This window comes from Somniosus microcephalus, chromosome 25 (assembly GCF_052327205.1).
Source record: "Somniosus microcephalus isolate GS21.2 chromosome 25, FLI_Smic_1.0, whole genome shotgun sequence".
NCBI lineage: Eukaryota > Metazoa > Chordata > Chondrichthyes > Squaliformes > Somniosidae > Somniosus > Somniosus microcephalus.
The window spans coordinates 19,026,763-19,045,870 of NC_141011.1; positions in this window are offsets into that span (position 1 = coordinate 19,026,763).

Sequence of the window (19,108 nt, forward strand, 5' to 3'; positions counted from 1 at the left end):
GAGGGGGAGGGCGGGGGGAGAGAGAGAGGGGAGGGAGGGGGGGAGAGAGAGAGAGGGGGAGGGAGGGGGAGAGAGAGGGGGAGGGAGGGGGAGAGAGAGAGGGAGGGGGAGGGGAGGGAGGGGGGAGAGAGAGAGGGGGAGGGAGGGGGGAGAGAGAGGGTGAGGGGGGAGGGAGGGGGGAGGGAGGGGGGAGAGAGAGGGGAAGGGAGGGGGAGGGAGGGAGGGGGGAGGGAGGGGAGAGAGAGAGAGGGGGAGGGAGGGGGAGAGAGAGAGGGGGAGGGAGGGAGGGGGAAGGGAGAGAGGGGGAGGGAGGGGGGAGGGGAGATGAGAGGGAGGCGGGAGGGAGAGGGAGGGAGGGAGGGAGGAGGGAGAGAGGGGGAGGGAGGGGGGAGAGAGCGAGAGGGGGAGGGAGGGGGGAGAGAGAGAGGGGGAGGGAGGGAGGGGAGAGAGAGAGGGAGAGAGAGAGGGGGAGGCAGGGGGAGAGAGAGGGGGAGAGAGAGAGGGTGAGGCAGGGAGCGGGGAGAGGGGGAGAGGGAGGGGGGAGAGGGAGGGGGGAGAGGGGAGGAGAGAGAGACAGAGGGAAGGAGAGAGAGAGGGTGAGTGGCCCGCGGCCGCAAATGGAGCCAAGCCCCAGGAACGGGCGTGAGCCGGCTTGAGGCTGTGAGAGACGGCCGGGCCCGGTTGCCGGGGTAACCCTACCCCCCCTTCCCGAGACCCGCCCCCTCCCTCCCGAGCCCCACTCTCCGCCCTCCCGAGCCCCGCCCTCCCGAGCCGGTTTCAAGACCGCCGATTGCGGCTGGGTCTGCGCTGGAGCCAAGCCCCGGGAACGGGCGTGAGCCGGCTTGAGGCTGTGAAAGAGGGCCGGGCCTGGTTGCCGGGGTAACGCTTCCCCCCACTTCCCGCCCTCCCGAGCCCCGCCCCCCGCCCGAGCCGGCTTCAAGACCGCCGATTCGCTCGTGCTCCGGGCCAACGTTGACGCGCGCGCTGACTCCCGCCCCGCCCGCCTTTGCTAAGATGGCGGCGATGGCTACGCTCGCCTCAGTCCCGCGCCGTCAGCCTTTAGAAAGATGGCGGCGATCGCGGGCCGCTTGTTGAGCGGGACGGGAGGTGCGTAGCTCAGGCGTGGCTGGGCAACAGAGGCCCAGGCTTCGAGGCCTGCCTGCAAAAACGGTGAAAGGTAGGAAAATTATAGAGGTTAGAGAAAAGATTTACAAATTAATTAACTTTTTTTAAAAACAATTTGTGTTTTATAAGCAACTTTTTTTTTGCTGGAAATTTAGATTTGAAAAGAAACACGCAGAAAGTGGGAAAAAGAAATGAAGAGTTTGGAATCAAGATGGCGGCCACTCACCACAACTCAGAAGCATTAGGCCCGCCCACACACGCACCGATTGGTCAACCGTCAGTTCACTGAACTGTAGGATTGGTCAATCGTCATGTCACTCGACTCTAGGATGGCCCGTCCGCACATGCAATGAACCTTCACGTCACTCGATGCTAATGAGCGGATAATGAGCGGAATTTTGAACGTTTTTGGATACCGTTGGCACAATTTTTGTCCGACCAAAAAGTAACTACGCCTATGAGAGTCCCCTAATGATAAGCTTTCTTTTGATGTAACATATGTGTAGGTACGCTCTATAACTTTTGATTGTATAGCCGGACACAGACAGAAAGACAGAGAGACAGACAGACAGACAGAGAGACATAGGCCTAGAAATTCAGTATAGCCACGTTTGGGGCGCTCCAGCCGGGCGGCCGCTAAAGTTTGCGCCCGGCGCAACTTCGCGCCACCTTCGCCGATATTCAGTGGCATCGCCCCAAGAAGTTGCTGCTGCGCTAAAGCAGGCGATGCACGACTATCATTAGGCGCTAAGCCGGCGATCCGGGGCGCTAACACCGAGGACGGGCACAGCGCAGGTGCGGCGAGTTGCTCAATGAAGGCAGACACGCTGGCGCCGGTCAGCTCTTAAAGGGGAAGGGTCGACTTGTTTGGCTGCCATGCCCTGCACACTGCAGCCCTGAAGCAAGGCCTGACCATTGCTGGTTCATCAGTCCTACGCCCTCAACCATGGGGAAGCCCGCTATTCTTCCAAAGCCGATTGCACGCTCTTGCTGCTTGTCCAGGGTCATGGGGAAGGAGATGTACTGACGTCTCCTTCTGAAAAGGGCATTGTTCACCTGGCGGATGCAGCAATGTACCGCGAACTGGGAGATGTTAGCAATGTCCCCAGTAGCGGATTGGAAGGAGCCAGTGGCATCGAAGTTGAGAGCCACCGTCACCTTCACTGCCACTGACAAGAGACGTCCTGCTCCTCAGCTGTGGCTGCAGATCTCTGCGAAGCAGGTGGCAGATCTCAGTGACCACCTCCCTTCTGAATCGCATCCTCCGAACACACTGCTCCTCAGACATGTTCAGATATGAGAACTGCTGGCGGTATACCCTGGGTGGGTAAGGCCTCCTTTGCCGACGCCTGTTGGCCAATCTCCGTCTGGCCATGACTGGCACTCTCTCACGGCGTCTCTGATCCCTTTGAATGCAATGCAGAAAGCCAACGTTTCCACCCATTGCAGCCCCCATTATATGTGGCGACTCAAGGCTATGGCACTGAAAGTGAAATCCAAGTGCAAAGCTCTGGCCTGAAGCCACAAGTACCTGTACAAGCGCTGAGTCAAAGCAGAAAGCTCTCTGCCTTTGTCTCTCTCCAAATATCCGTCTCTCACACAGAGGGATTGGCACAAAATGGCTGCCACTTATACTGCAGGAGGAGTCCCCTTTAAATAGCGCCCCCTGCGCCCCGCAGCGACTGGGAACTGTTCCCCTCTACCAGTCGCTAGGGGTGCCAGGCGCAAAGAAGGGCGGCGCCACTGAATTTCCGGTTCGGGGCGCACAAAGGGCGTTGCACGATGAAATGACGTCAGGATCTGCGCGCGCAGCTGAGCACGCGCAAAGGCTTTGCGCCGCTAAATCTTTACTGAAGTTGGGGAGAGGCGCAGATCGCACTGCGCCCGGCCGCTAGCCGCCTAGCGCCCCACATCTCCTCCTCCTAAGGCGCTAGCGGCTGGCGCAAACAACTGAATTTCTAGGCCTATAAGTTTCAGTGAGATCCCCTCTCATTCTTCTAAACTCTAGCGAATATAAGCCCAATCGACCCAATCTCTCTTCATACGTCATTCCTGCCATCCCAGGTATCAGTCTGGTGAATCTTCGCTGCACCCCCTCCATGGCAAGAATATCCTTCCTCAGATAAGGCGACCAAAACTGCACACAATACTCAAGGTGTGGTTTCACCAAGGCCCTGTACAACTGCAGCAAGACATCCTTGTTCCTGTACTCGAATCCTCTTGCTATGAAGGCCAACATACCATTTGCCTTCTTAACTGCCTGCTGCACCTGCATGCTTACCTTCAGCGACTGGTGCACAAGGACACCCAGGTCTCGTTGCACTTTCCCTTTTCCCAATCTATTGCTGTTCAGATAATAATCTGTCTTCCTGTTTTTGCCACCAAAGTGGATAACCTCGCATTTATCCACATTATACTGCACCTGCCATGCATCTGCCCAATCACCCAACCTGTCCAAATCATACTGGAGTTTCTCAGCATCCTCCTCACAGCACACACGCCCACCCAGCTTTGTGTCATCTGCAAACTTGGAGATATTACATCTAGTTCCCTCGTCTAGATCATTATTATATATTGTGAATAGCTGGGGTCCTAGCACCGATCCCGGCGGTACCCAACTAGTCACTGCCTGCCACTCGGAAAAAGACCCGTTTATTCCAACTCTTTGCTTCCTGTCTGCCAACCAGTTTTCTATCCAAGTCAGTACCTTACCCCCAATCCCATGTGCTTTAACTTTGTACGCCAATCTCTTATGCGGGACCTTATCGAAAGCCTTCTGAAAGTCCAAATACACCACATCCACTGGTTCTCCCTTATCTATTCTACCAGTTACATCCTCAAAAAATTCCAGTAGATTAGTCAAGCATGATTTACCTTTTGTAAATCCATGTTGACTTTGTCCAATCCTGTCACTGTTTTCCAAATGCTCTGCTACTACATCTTTTATAATGGACTCTAGCACTTTCCCCACAACCGTTTTCTCGATACCACCTTTTTAAATAGTGGAGTTACATTAGCTACCCTCCAATCCATGGGAACATAAGAACATAAGAAATAGGAGCAGGAGTAGGCCATACGGCCCCTCGCGCCTGCTCCACCATTCAATAGGATGATGGCTGATCTGAATCTAGACTCACGTCCACTTCCCTGCCCTCTCCCCGTAACCCCTAATTCCCTTATCTGCTAGGAAAATGTCTATTTCCATTTTAAATTTATTTAATGTTGCAGCTTCCACAGCTCTCTGGGGTAGCAAATTCCATAGATTTACTACCCTCTGAGTGAAGAAGTTTCTCCTCATCTCAGTTTTGAAAGGGCTGATGTGCCATCAATAACTCAAAGACATAGGGCTAGATTTTCAGTCGCTTGCGCCAGCAGTTAGCGCCTTAAGAGAAGTGATTTCCGGGCGCTATGCGTGTAGCGCCCGGGCGCAGCGCAGTTTGCGCCCCGCCCCAAATTAAGTTGCCCGTTAGCGCCGGCGCAAAGTTTAGCGCCCGCCCGGATGCGCGCGCAGAAAATGACGTCACATCCTCGTGCAACGCCCTTTGGCCGCCCCGATTGCAAACTTCAGTCGGACCGCCCCATTGTGCGGCGGGCGGCCGGAGCGTTTGGAAAAAGGAACGCAACACAACCAGCGCGGGCCCCGGGGGGCGCTAATTAAAGGGAACGTCCTCTCCAGTATAAAGGCCATCCTTTTTTCAGAAAACAGTCTTGTGCAACGCATTTCTGGAGACACAACAAGGAGGATAGCTAACTGGTTTCAAGCAGCAAGAGCCAGGTATTTTTGGACTCAGGCAATAGCGCTGCAAGTGGCCATTTGGAAATTAGACTGTTTGCCAGGATTTGATGGGGGCTGCATGGGGTGCCAACGCGCCGCTGCAGCGCCATGTCCGTAGGGCTCGCAGACGCATTGTGAGAGGGGCAGCCCTGGCTAGAGGCAGAGGGGGCTACAGGCGTCGGCCACGTAGGCCTTACCCAGTCAGGCTATACCGCCAGCAGCGCTCCTACCTAAACATGAGTGCCGCGCGATGTGTTAGAAGGCTCCGATTCCGAAAGGAGGTGATTGCAGAGATCTGCCACCTGCTTCGCCGAGATCTGCGGCCAAAGCTCAGGTGCAGGACGTCTCTGTCGGTGGAAGTGAAGGTGACGGTGGCATTGAACTTCTATGCCACCGGCTCCTTCCAATACGCTGCTGGGGACATAGCAAACATCTCCCAGTATGGCGCGCATCGCTGCATCCGCCACGTGACCGAAGCACTGTTCAGAAGGAGAAGCCAATTCATCTCCTTCCCCATGGCCCTCGAGAGCCAGCATCAGCGCGCATTGGGATTTGCCAGACTCGGGGAATTCCCCTTGGTGCAGGGCGCCATTGACTGTACGCATGTGGCTTTGCGGGCCCCTCTGGAGCGTGGCGAGCAGTATCGCAACAGGAAGGGCTACCATTCTCTGAATGTGCAGCTGGTCTGTGACCACAAGCAGCGCATCATGGCAGTCAATGCCAGCTTCCCAGGCAGCAGCCACGATGCCTTTATCCTGCGGCAGAGTACTGTGCATGACATGTTCCAGGCACAGCCTCCCCCAAGAGGATGGCTCATCGGGGACAAAGGCTATCCTTTGTGCACCTGGCTCATGACCCCGCTCCGCGCGCCCAGGACCGCTGCTGAAGAGGCCTACAACGAGAGCCATCAAACCACCTGCAACATCATCGAGCTAACTATTGGGGTCCTCAAGCAGCGGTTCCGCTGCCTTGATCGCTCCGGAGGAGCTCTCCAGTATTCGCCGGACCGGGTCTCCCAATTTGTGGTGGTTTGCTGCATGCTACACAACCTGGCTATCCGCAGGACTCAGGCACTGCCACCTGACGTTGGACCAGCACCTCAGGAGGAGGAGCAGGAGGAGCATGAGGAGGAGGAGGAGGAGGAGGAGCAGGAGTACGTTCCCAGGAGGGAGCGACCAGGGCCAAGGGCCGCACGACGCCACCTTATTACACGGTACTTCTAAGCCCCCTGTCAGGGAATGGCCAGGGGCCATGAGGGAAGATGAATGCAGCCGCTCCGCAAGCCCTCAGCCGGCGAAGCCAACAAACACTAAGAAGAACAACCATGGAGACTGCATGAATAAAGATAATTTTTTATTGCACAAAAATGAAAAGCCCTTCCCACATGAATCCCCAAAAACAATAAACGGGCCCCACAAAAAGCCCAACAAACGACTCACTCCCACAAACTGGGGAGGAGCCACTCCACCTTTATTCAAACCGGGCCTCAACGTCGGCCTAACGCAAAAAATAAGCCCTCCAAAAGCACAACCATGGGCAAAATAAAGATGGCCACCGCCATATTAAAGGAAAGCTGCCCACACCCTCTACTGAGTGGCCCGTGAGGGCGAGACCTTGGCCAGCATTTTGCCTCCCCTGCCCGGCCTGCTGCTCCTTCGCAAGCTCTGCCCAGTGGCTGCTGCGAGGCTGGGGGAAGGCGCCTGAGGCTCAGATGCCCTTCCGTCAGATGCCGCTGGGGGGCGGCCTACACGGCGTTTGGGCCTCGAGGGGCCGTCTGCTGAGTGGCGCACCTGAGCCTGGCCACCATCAGCTGCAGCCGCTTGCCGTTGACGCCCCAGAGGGGGAATGGCGGCGACGGATGGCGCAATGTGGGCCAGCTGGCGTCTGGGATGCGCTGGCTGGTGCTGTGGCGCGGTGGCACTCGGCCGGGCCCGCACTGCAGGATCCGCAGCAATCAGCCGACGGGCGGCTTGCTGGGATGGTCCAGCGCGGCGCCTGCCCTGGCGATGCCTGCCTGAGACAGCGCGTGTGGCAGCAGTGAGTGGCCCTGTGGTCCTGGTGTGCGCGCGCATCACATCCGCCAGGGTCTTGACGGCATCAGTCAGCATGCGGCCACTCGCGGCAGTTGCTGCCCCGAACTCGCGCACACTGGTCGCCAGCGACTCGATGGCCTCAGGCATGCGCCCCACCACGCTCATGAGCTCCGTGTGGTGCCGGTCCGAGTCGTCGGCCATCTTATCCAGCTTCCGCACCTCCTCCGAAGTGAAGGTGTCCGGACTGGAGTCGCGACTCTCCCGCTGGGGAGGAGGGGGCCGAACTAGGGGACCCTTGCCGCGTTGGTGACGGCGAGTGTGCCGAGCAGCAGCACTCCCCTCTGATCCTTCCCCCCTTTGGGGGGAAGGCCGCGGGCCACGCGCACGGCTGCTGGGTGGCTGGACGCCACTGGTCCCAGAAGCTGCATTGCCCTGCGACAGTTCCTCCAGGCACTTGTCCAGTGAGGAGGTGTCAAGCATTTCCTCCTCTCCTGCGGGACGTGACTGTTCCCCCGAAGGTCCGGCTTGCTCCTCCTCCTCCTCCTGGTCGGAGGTGGTGTCACTGGCAGCTTCAGGGTCCTGGTCGTCACCAGCTGAAAGCAGGAATGCACAAGAGTAGCTTCAGAGTGAGGAGACGGCGTCAGCGAGGGAGTTAGGACTGGTGGGATTCAGCGCATTGGTGGGACAGTGGCAAAGGAGGTAGCTCGGATGGGCCAGTGCGACGCGAGAGGGCCAAAAGGCGAGGTCCTTACCATTGCCGGGCAGTGGAGGATCGGATACACCGCACGCTGTGGGGACAATCACACGGGCTCCCATGAGCACACACACGCGCTCCTCCAGCCGAGTGAGCTTCTGCAGCTTGGCGCGGCCACCCCTGGCACGGGCCTGGCGATTAAACGCTACTTTAGCCTGCAAGAGAAAGGACGGGCTGTAAGTGCGCAGTGAAGCCCTGATGTAGTGTGCACTGCCTCCCATGGTGGAATAGCTTGGACAGAGTGAAGCCCTGATGTAGTGTGCACTGCCTCCCATGGTGGAATAGCTTGGACAGAGTGAAGCCCTCATGTACTGTGCACTGCCTCCCATGGTGGAATAGCTTGGCCAAAGTGTCGAGTGCCGAATGGCCATTTGATGCTCATGACTGTCCCAGTGCTGCTGGCTGAGGGCTGGCCAATAGGACTTTCAGGTCCCTTTGCCCATCATGTCAGGTGTACATGCAAGAATGAGGAGGAGACTGGAAAGGCTACTCACCTTCACAATCCTGGTCAGATCGTTGTATTTCTTACGGCATTGTTTGTGGGTCCTGGGGGCCTCGCCGGTGAACGTCACCCTCTGGGCGATCTGCTTCCAGGCTTTGGTGTAGTCATGGTGGGTTGGATTCCTCCCACTCTCTGGAAACAAGATCTTGCGCCTCACCTCCAGAGCTGTGACCATTATGTCCAGATCACCCACTGAGAAGCGCAGGGCACGCTGACGGGCCTTCTCTGGCGTTGCCATGACTCCCTGGGGCTGAGCAGCAGTGTTGAGGCCTCTTTGCAAGGCTGCAGTGTGCAGGGCGTGGCAGCAGACCAATTCGTCCCTTCCCCCTTTAAGAGCTGGTCGGCACCACGGGGTCTGCTGTCAGTGCAAAAATGACCGCACCCGTGCTGCGCCCCGCCTGGGCGCTATCCCTCTGGACCGCCGGCTTAGCGCCTAAAGGTAGGAGTGGAACGCCTCTTTTAGCGCTCCACCACTCTCTTAGGGCGAAGCCACTGAATTTCCGGCAACGGGGCGCTACTTTGGGGCGGGCGCTAACTTCGGGCGGGCGCTAAGGTTAGCGCCCCAAAACTGTCTATACTGAAAATCTAGCCCAAGGAGTTTAAAGGATTCAACTGAAGGCTTTTAATCACTAAGAACATTGCAGGTCTTTCCACATCGGGTTCGTCTGATAGAATGACTCATACAGCTCTTGAGACCTTTATATGACAAAAGACAGGGGCGTAGCCAATACACACAATAGGAAAAAGGGGGTGGTACACACAATACAAAGCAGGTAAAACACAGGGGCTGATGAAGGCATATATTTCATCACAAGGGCAGCCCCTTATTCTAAGATTATGCCCCCTAGTTCTAGTCTCACCCATCAGTGGAAACATCCTCACCGCATTCACCCGATCAAGCCCCCTCACAATCTTATATGTTTCGATAAGATCACCTCTCATTCTTCTGAACTCCAATGAGTAGAGTCCCAACCTACTCAACCTTTCCTCATACGTCAACCCCCTCATCTCTGGAATCAACCGAGTGAACCTTCTCTGAACCGCCTCGAGAGCAAGTATATCTTTTCTTAAATATGGAAACCAAAACTGCACGCAGTATTCCAGGTGTGGCCTCACCAATACCCTGTATAACTGCAGCAAGACTTCCCTGTTTTTATACTCCATCCCCCTTGCAATAAAAGCCAAGATTCCATTGGCCTTCCTGATCACCTGCTGCACCTGCATACTAACTTTTTGTGTTTCATGCACCAGGACCCCCAGATCCCTTTGTACTGTAGCACTTTGCAGTTTCTCTCCATTTAGATAATAACTTGCTCTTTGATTTTTTTCTGCCAAAGTGCATAACCTCACACTTTCCAACATTATATTGCATCTGCCAAATCTCTGCCCACTCACTTAGCCTGTCTATGTCCTTTTGCAGGTTTTTTATGTCATACTCACTGCTTTCCCTCCCATCTTTGTATCGTCGGCAAACTTGGATATGTTGCATTCGGTCCCTTCCTCCAAATCGTTAATATAGATTGTAAAGAGTTGGGATCCCAGCACTGACCCCTGCGGAACACCACTAGTTACTGATTGCCAGCCCGAGAACGAACCATTTATCCCAACTCTTTGTTTTCTGTTAGATAGCCAATCTTCCACCCATGCCAGTATATTACCCCCAATCCCGTGATTTTTTATCTTGATCAGTAATCTTTTGTGTGGAACCTTGTCAAATGTCTTTTGGAAGTCCAAATACACTACATCCACTGGTTCCCCTTTATCCACCTTGTATGTTACATCCTCAAAGAATTCGAGCAAATTTGTCAAACATGACTTCCCCTTCGTAAAATCATGCTGACTCTGTCCTATTAAATTATGTTTATCCAAATGCTCTGTTACTGTTTCCTTAATAATGGACTCCAACATTTTGCCAACCACAGATGTTAGGCTAACTGGTCTATAGTTTCCAGCTTTTTGTCTACTTCCCTTCTTAAATAAGGGTGTTATATTAGCAGTTTTCCAATCTGCCGGGACCTTTCCTGAGTCCAGGGAGTTCTGGAAAATGATCACCAATGCATCCACAATCCCTACCTCCACTTCTCTCAAGACCCTAGGATGTAGGCCATCAGGTCCGGGGGATTTATCCGCCTTAAGTCCCATTATTTTACTGAGTACCATCTCCTTAGTGATTTTAATCGTGTTTAGCTCCTCCTCCCCCATTGCCCCCTGTTTGTCCAGTGTTGGGATATTTTTAGTGTCCTCTACAGTAAAGACTGATACAAAATATTTGTTCAGCGTCTTTGCCATCTCCATGTTTCCCACCACTAGTTTCCCGGTCCCATCCTCTAAGGGACCAACGTTCACTTTAGCCACCCTTTTTCTTTTTATATAGCTGTAGAAACTCTTGCTATCTGTTTATATATTTTTTGCTAGTTTACTTTCATAATCTATCTTCCCTTTCTTAATTAATCTTTTAGTTATTGTTTGCTGGCTTTTAAATGCTTCCCAATCTTCTATCCTCCCACTAGATTTGACTAATTTATATGCCCTTGTTTTCAGTCGAATACTATCCTTTATTACTTTACTAAGTCACGGATGGCTGTCTTTTCTTTTACTCCCCTTTTTCCTCAGTGGAACATATTTATCTTGAAAGATGTGAAATATCTCCTTGAATGTAGACCACTGCTCTTGTACCGTCTTACACTTTAATCTGTTTTCCCAGTCCACTTTAGTCAATTCTACTCTCATACCTTCATAGTCTCCTTTATTTAAGCTTAGTACGCTGGTTTGAGATCCAACTCTCTCACCCTCAAACTGAATTTGGAATTCAACCATATATTGGTCACTCATTCCAAGGGGATCCTTTACTAGGACATTTTTTATTAATCCTGTCTCATTACACAGGACCAGATCTAAGATTGCCTGCCCCCTGGTTGGTTCAGTTACATACTGCTCAAGGAACCCGTCCCTAATACACTCTATGAACTCTTCCTCAATGCTGCCATGCCTAATTTGATTAGTCCAGTCAATATGAAAGTTAAAATCCCCCATGATTATAGCTGTTCCCTTATTACAAGCCCCAACTATTTCCTGATTTATACTCCGACCAACAGAGCTGCAACTGTTAGGTGGCCTATAGACTATGCCCACTAGTGACTTTTTCCCCTTATTATTCCTTATCTCCACCCAAACTGTTTCACTATCCTGATCCTTTGACCCAATATCATTTCTGACTATTGCAGTCATTCCATCCTTGATTAACATAGCAACCCCACCTCCCTTTCCTTCCTGTCTGTCCTTCCTAATTGTCAAATACCCTTGTATGTTTAGTTCCCAGTCATGATTATCTTGCAGCCATGTTTCCATAATGGCCACCAGATCATACCCATGTGTAGTTATTTGCACCGTCAACTCGTCAATTTTGTTACGAATGCTGCGTGCATTCAGATAAAGAACTTTCAAATATGTTTTCTGACAATTTATTCCTGCTTTTACCCCTTTTACTACTTTACCTTTATCATTATACATTCTGTCCCTTCCTGACATGCTCTGGTTTTTAATTCCCCCACTGCTACCTTGCTCTATTGCCTTCTCCGCTGTCATTTTTATTTTTCGCTCTCTTAAAACCTCCCCCCCACTAATTAGTTTAAAGCCCTCTCTACAGCCCTAGTTATTCGATTCGCCAGGATTCTAGTCCCAGCACTGGCCAAGTGAAGTCCGTCCCAACGGAACATCTCTCTCCCGTCCCAGTACTGATGCCAGTGTCCCAGGAAGCAAAACCCATTTCTCCCACACCAGTTTTTGAGCCACGCATTTAACTCTCTAATTTTATTTACCCTAGCCAAATTTGCACGTGGCTCAGGTAGTAATCCAGAGATTATTACCCTTGTGGTTCTGCTTTTTAATTTGGCCCCTAGCTGTTCAAACTCCCTCAGCAGAACCTCCTTCCTTGTCCTATCTATGTCATTGGTACCAACATGGACCACGACAACTGGATCCTCCCCCTCCCACTCCAAGTTTCTCTCCAGCCCAGAGGAGAGGTCCTTAACCCTGGCACCGGGCAGGCAACACAGCCTTCGGGACTCTCGCTCTCGGCTGCAAAGAACTCTATCTATCCCCCTAACGATACTATCCCCTACCACTACAACATTTCTTTTAACTCCCCCCACTTGAATGGCCCCCCACTCCACGGTGCTGTGGCCAGGTTGCTCATCCTCCCCGCAGTCCCTGTTCCCATCTTCACAGGGTGTATGAGCCTCAAACCTGTTGGACAAGAGCAAGGGCTGCGGCTCCTCCAACACTACCTCCTGGATCCCCGTACCTGCCTCACTTCTAGTCACACCATCCTGACCCTGGCCACGGACTACATCTGAATTAATTAATCTAATTGGTGTGACTACCTCCTGATACACAGAGTCCAGGTAACTCTGCCCCTCCCTGATGTGTCTCAGTGTTTGAAGCTCGGACTCCAGCTCTTCAACACGGAGCCGGAATTCCTCGAGCAGCCAACACTTACTGCAAATGTGATCACCGTTTGCATCAATGGTGTCCCCCAGCTCCCACATATTGCAGCAGCAACACATCACCTGATCTCCCATTCTATGTAATTAATTAAATTTATTAATATTATTTTTAAATACCCTCTGCCCGGATTCTAGATGATGAATATCGCACCTTAGAAACTATAAACTACAGAGTTTAAGCTTAAAAAAGAGAGAAATACTTACCAACCAATCACTTACCCGCTTTCTGGTGACGTCACACTTGGATTACTTTTTACCTCTCTCCTTCCCTCCGAGTTCCGAGTTCGGAGACTGGTAAACCTTCCTGGTCTCTGGGGCCTTTTATAGCCCCGCTCTGCCGCTCGAGATTCCCGCCGACGCTATGAGGCCTTACCTGGTCTCTGGGGCCTTTTATAGCCCCGCTCTGCCGCTTGAGTTTCCCGCTGATGCTGTGAGGCCTTACCTGGTCTCTGGGGCCTTTTATAGCCCCGCTCTGCCGCTTGAGTTTCCCGCTGATGCTGTGAGGCCTTACCTGGTCTCTGGGGCCTTTTATAGCCCCGCTCTGCCGCTTGAGTTTCCCGCTGATGCTGTGAGGCCTTACCTGGTCTCTGGGGCCTTTTATAGCCCCGCTCTGCCGCTTGAGTTTCCCGCTGATGCTGTGAGGCCTTACCTGGTCTCTGGGGCCTTTTATAGCCCCGCTCTGTCGCTCGAGATTCCCGCCGACGCTATAGAATTTTGGAAGATGACCAGCAATGCATCTACTATTTCTAGGGCCACTTCCTTAAGTACCCTAGGATGTAGATTATCAGGCCCTGGGGATTTATCGGCCTTCAATCCCATCAATTTCCCTAACACCATTTCCCTACAAATACTGATTATCGACCCTTCAGCCATTGGAAACAGTTTCTCTGTATTTACTCTATCTAAACCCTTTATGATTTTAAACACCTCTATCAAATCTCCTCTTAGCCTTCTCTGCTCCAAGGAGAATAACCCCAGCTTCTCCAGTCTATCCACGTAACTGTAATCCCTCATCCCTGGAACCATTCTACTAAATCTCTCCTGTAGCCTGTCCGAAGCCTTCATGTCCTTCCTAAAGTGTGGTGCCCAGAATTGGACTCAATACTCCAGCTGGGGCCGAACTAGTGTTTTATAAAGGTTTAGCATAACGTCCTGGCTTTTGTACTCTATGCCTCTATTTATAAATCGCAGGATCCCATGTGCTTTATTAACTGCTTTGTTAACCTGTCCTGCCACCTTCAAAGATTTGTGCACCAACACCCCCAGGTCTCTCTGTTCTTGCACCCCCTTTAAAATTGTACCATTTAGTGTGTATTGTCTCTCCTTATTATCCTACCAAAATGTATCAGCTCACACTTTTCTGCATTAAATTTTATCTGCCATGTGTCCAGCCATTCCAGCAGCCTGTCTGTGTCTTCTTGAAGTCTATCACTATCTTCCTCACTGTTTACTACACTTCCAAGTTTCGTGTCATCGGCAAATTTTGAAATTGTGCCCTGTACCCTCAAGTCCAAGTCATTAATGTACTAAAGAAAACAGAGGAAAAGATTGGTGAAGCAGTGGTCCTAGTACTGAACCCTTGGAACTCCACTGTATACCACCCTCCAGTCCAAAAAACAGCTATTCATCACAACTCTCTTTTCTATCCCGCAGCCAATTTTGTATCCATGCTGCTGCCCCTTTTATCCCAGGGACTTCAATTTTGCTACAAAGCCTCTTGCTACAATGCTTCTTCATACTGCCAGTGCCAGGATCTTCTCCCAGTTAGTTCCTCCAAAGATGTTACTTAAATGAAATCAACAGAGACAGATGAGCAACAGCAAACTTTCATAAACCTAATTAAAGTTGTTGGTAACCCTTTGATTTATAAAAGGGGTGATGATCGAGTTCCCCAATAGATCAGCAAGTAACCGATCCATACTGACCAGGTAATCCCAGCATTGAACATTAGCTGAGTTCAGCCTGGTGCTGCAATTGGCATCAGCACTCCTGGGTTAGTTGGGGGTGTGGAAATTAGCCTGGGGTTCCCACTCCAGATCATGATTCGGAGACTCCTATTGGAATTGTGTGTGTGTGTGTGCGTGCGTATGTGGAGCTCTGGTGGGCCAGGATGGGATTTGGTTGTGATGCAACCAGGGTAGAATTGGGATGTTCCACTATGTTACCGGCGCTATATAAATGCAAGTTGTTGTTGAATGTCCTACTGATGTTCATTGTTGAGACTCGCACATAAATAATGGCTGCTTGGGTGAGGACACCAGTGGAATCCTAACCCAGCGTGGAGTCAAGATGGGCGGGGAGAAAAGAAAGAGGGAACAATAGCAAGCTCCTCTCTAATATACTTGGTCTATTCATTTCTATACAGACATCTGTTTTTTGAGAGAGGCATTCAAAGGATATCCATTTTTCCATTCATTGCAGCCGTTGCATTACTGATAAGTTATTTCTTTTGGTCATAATCCTCTTTAGAGTAATAGCTGCGATCGAATGGCTCCTTTCAGTCATGAGTGTTCTTTCGAGCTTTTATTCTTTGCACAAAGGACCCTGTGCACAATCTCCAAGCAAATTGTAAAATAAGAAATAACCTGAATGGCCCAGCAGTGACGAGATATATTATTAAGATGGTTTTGTACCAGCGTGTTTTCAGTCTTTGTGATGAGTATGCTGCTCAGTTCCAGCACCTTGTGTCTACTATTGAGCTGCAATCCTGCCACAGCTCAAGGAACAAAATGTTTCATCTCACCAAGTGCTTATATAATCCTCTATATGAAAACCCCCCAATAAAGTTTAATGGCGAGAGAAAAGCAAAAACCCAGGTACTGATAAAGTGATAAATTTTAGTAAGTGTGAAGGAAGACTGTATGAAGTTGTTTGGGCCGCAGTTGGAATACTGTGTCTTAAGTTTGTTCCATTACGTTAGGAACCGTGTCAAGACCATGGAGAGGGTGCCGAAAGGGATTCAATATACAGGAAACTTTGTGTTATCTGGAGGCTAAATGTCCGGCAAGCTCGAGCCACTGGCAAAAATCAGGAGCCGTTTTGTTCGTTTTTTTTTCTTCTCGTGGCTTTTTTTTCTTCTCGTGGCTTTTTTTTCAACAGTCAGTCTGTTAAAGGAGTATGAGCAGCTAGGGGTCAAATTAAAAAACAGAACCTCAAGGGTAATAATCTCTGGGTTATTACCTGAGCCACGAGCGAATTTGGCTAGGATAAATAAAATTAAAGAGTTAAATGCGTGGCTCAAAGACTGGTGTGGGAGAAATGGGTTTTGCTTCTTGGGACACTGGCACCAGTACTGGGACAGGAGGGAGCTGTTCTGTTGGGACGGACTCCACTTGGCCAGTGCTGGGACTAGAGTCCTGGCGAATCATATAACTAGGGCTGTAGAGAGGGCTTTAAACTAATTAATGGGGGGGAGGTTTCTAGAGAGCAAATCATAGAAATGACAACAGAGAAGGTCATAGACTTAGGTAGCAGTGGGGGAATTAAAAAACAGAATGTGTCAGGAAGGGACAGAAGGTATGGAGTAAAAAGTAAAGTACTAAAAAGGGAAAAAACAGGAACTAAGTGTTACAAAACATATTTGAAAGTTCTTTATCTGAATGCACGTAGCATTCGTAACAAAATGAATGAGTTAACGGCACAAATAATGACATATGGGTATGATCTTGTGGCCATTACAGAAACATGGCTGCAGGGTGACCATGACTGGGAATTAAACATACCAGGTTATTTAACAATCAGGAAGGACAGGCAGGAAGGGAGAGGAGGTGGGGTGGCTATGTTAATAAAGGAAGGAATCACTATAATACAGAGAAATGATATTGGGTCAAAGGAGCACGATAGTGAAACAGTTTGGGTGGAGGTAAGGAATAATAAGGGGAAAAAAACACTAGTGGGTGTAGTCTATAGGCCTCCGAACAGTTGCAACTCTGTTGGACGGAGTATTAATCAGGAAATAGTTAAGGCTTGTAATAAGGGAACAGCTATAATTATGGGGGATTTTAATTATCATATTAACTGGACAAATCAAATTGGGCAGAGCAGCCTTGAGGAAGAGTTCATTGAGTGTATTAGGGATGGGTTTCTTGAGCAGTATGTAACTGAACCAACCAGGGGGCAAGCAACCTTAGATTTGGTCCTGTGTAATGAGACAGGATTAATTAAAAATGTCCTAGTAAAGGATCCCCTTGGAATGAGTGACCATAACATGGTTGAGTTCCATATTCAATTCGAGGGTGAGAAGTTTGGATCTCAAACAAGCGTGCTGAGCTTGAATAAAGGAGACTATGAAGGTATGAGAGCGGAATTAATGAGAGTGGACTGGGAAAATAGATTAAAGGGTAAGACGGTACATGACCAGTGGTGTACATTTAAGGAGTTATTTTACAACTTCCAAAAAAAATATATTCCACTGAGGAAAAAAGGGTGTAAAAGAAAAGATAGCCATCCGTGGCTAAGTAAAGTAATTAAGGATAGTATCCGACTAAAAACAAGGGCATATAAGGTAGCCAAATCTAGTGGGAGGATGGAAGATTGGGAAGTCTTTAAAAGACAGCAAAAAATAACAAAAAGATTGATTAAGAAAGGGAAGATAGATTATGAAAGTAAATTAGCAAAAAATATAAAAACAGACAGTAAAAGTTTCTATAGTTATATAAAAAGAAAAAGGGTGGCTAAAGTAAATGTTGGTCCCTTAGAGGATGAGACCGGGAAATTAATGGTGGGAAACATGGAGATGGCAAAAACACTGAACAATTATTTTGTATCAGTCTTTACAGTAGAGGACACTAAGAATATCCCAACACTGGACAAACAGGGGGCTCTAGGGGGGGAGGAACTAAATACAATTAAAATCACTAAGGAAGTGGCACTTGGTAAAATAATGGGACTCAAGGCGGATAAATCCCCTGGACCTGATGGCTTGCATCCCAGGGTCTTGAGGGAAGTAGCGGTAGGGATTGTGGATGCATTGGTAATAATTTTCCAAAACTCACTGGACTCAGCAAAGGTCCCGGCAGATTGGAAAACTGCTAATGTAACACCATTATTTAAAAAGGGTAGTAGGCAGAAGGCTGGAAACTATAGACCTGTTAGCCTAACATCTGTGGTTGGTAAAATGTTAGAGTCCATTATTAAGGAGACAGTAACGGGACATTTGGATAAACACAATTTAATAGGGCAAACTCAGCATGGTTTCATGAAGGGGAAGTCATGTTTAACAAATTTGCTTGAGTTTTTTGAGGAAGTAACATACAGGGTGGATAAAGGGGAACCAGTGGACAGTCAGGCTCTGCAAAGTCTCTCTGAAGCTGTTGCTAAGCTACAGAGACGCTTCAAAGGTACGGGCCGACTGTTTAGAAGCTGTTGCTAAGCAACAGTGTTTGTTGTCAGATACGGAGATGAAAAGCTCCGTATGCTTCAACATTAACGCTGGTGTGTCCGGCAGTTTTGAGGGAACGGCAACAGCTCGGTCCCGTCGGTGCCGGATAGCACAAAGTTTCCTGTACTGAGACTGAGAGACTTTAGTTATGAGCACAGACAAGAGCTTCTGTGGCTCTTTTCATTGCAGCAGAGGGGGTTAAATGGAGATCGTATTAAGGTGTCCAAAATTATAAAGGGAAGATAAATAGGGGAAAACTATTTTCATTGGTCAGTAACTAGAGGGCATAAATTTAAAATCATCACCAAAAGAACGGGAGAGATTAGGAAAATTATATGGGGTAGAAATTTGTCGCGGGCGGTATCGGATTGTTCGCCACCACCCGATATTCAATCCATTGACGGCAATGGAACTGAACATTGGGCGGCCCGTATAACAGGCGGCCAATGTGATACCGCTCATTTTGTGCTGTCACCCATGACGAATTTCTAACCTTATGATGTAAGCCCCCAAAGTGCGGACCAAGTGATATACAAGGTCGACGTCACTGGCTTGTTGAAAGAAAGACAGACCAACTAATTGAAGTCAAAACGGTTTACTCAGGCCTGAGGAGAGCTTTCCAGATCACGTCTGGACCCAACTCTCCCAAGCCTCTCAAAGTCCACACAGTTATACAAAAATTAAGGCCCTGCCCTAGAGGCGGGGATAAGCTTATTAGCATATAGAGTTATAGCTAAATTGTAATTATAAAACTGTGACATTCCATCCTTCCAGTCGCTTACAAATCTCACATTTCGTTATCGGTTGGTCCTGCTACTTCTTGTGACCATGGGCCTCATCTTAATTACTTTACAACCATCCATTTGCCGTGGTCCGATGGTTCGGTCTTTTTAAGTGTTTTCTTAAGATAGCAGTTCTTTTCAAAGCGGGCAATCCGCGGACTTTCTGTCTCACTCTTGGGTCATTTCTACAAATCAAAAACACTTCAGTTAATCCTAAGTATACTTTGAAGAATAGAACCCTGTTGTGTTTTA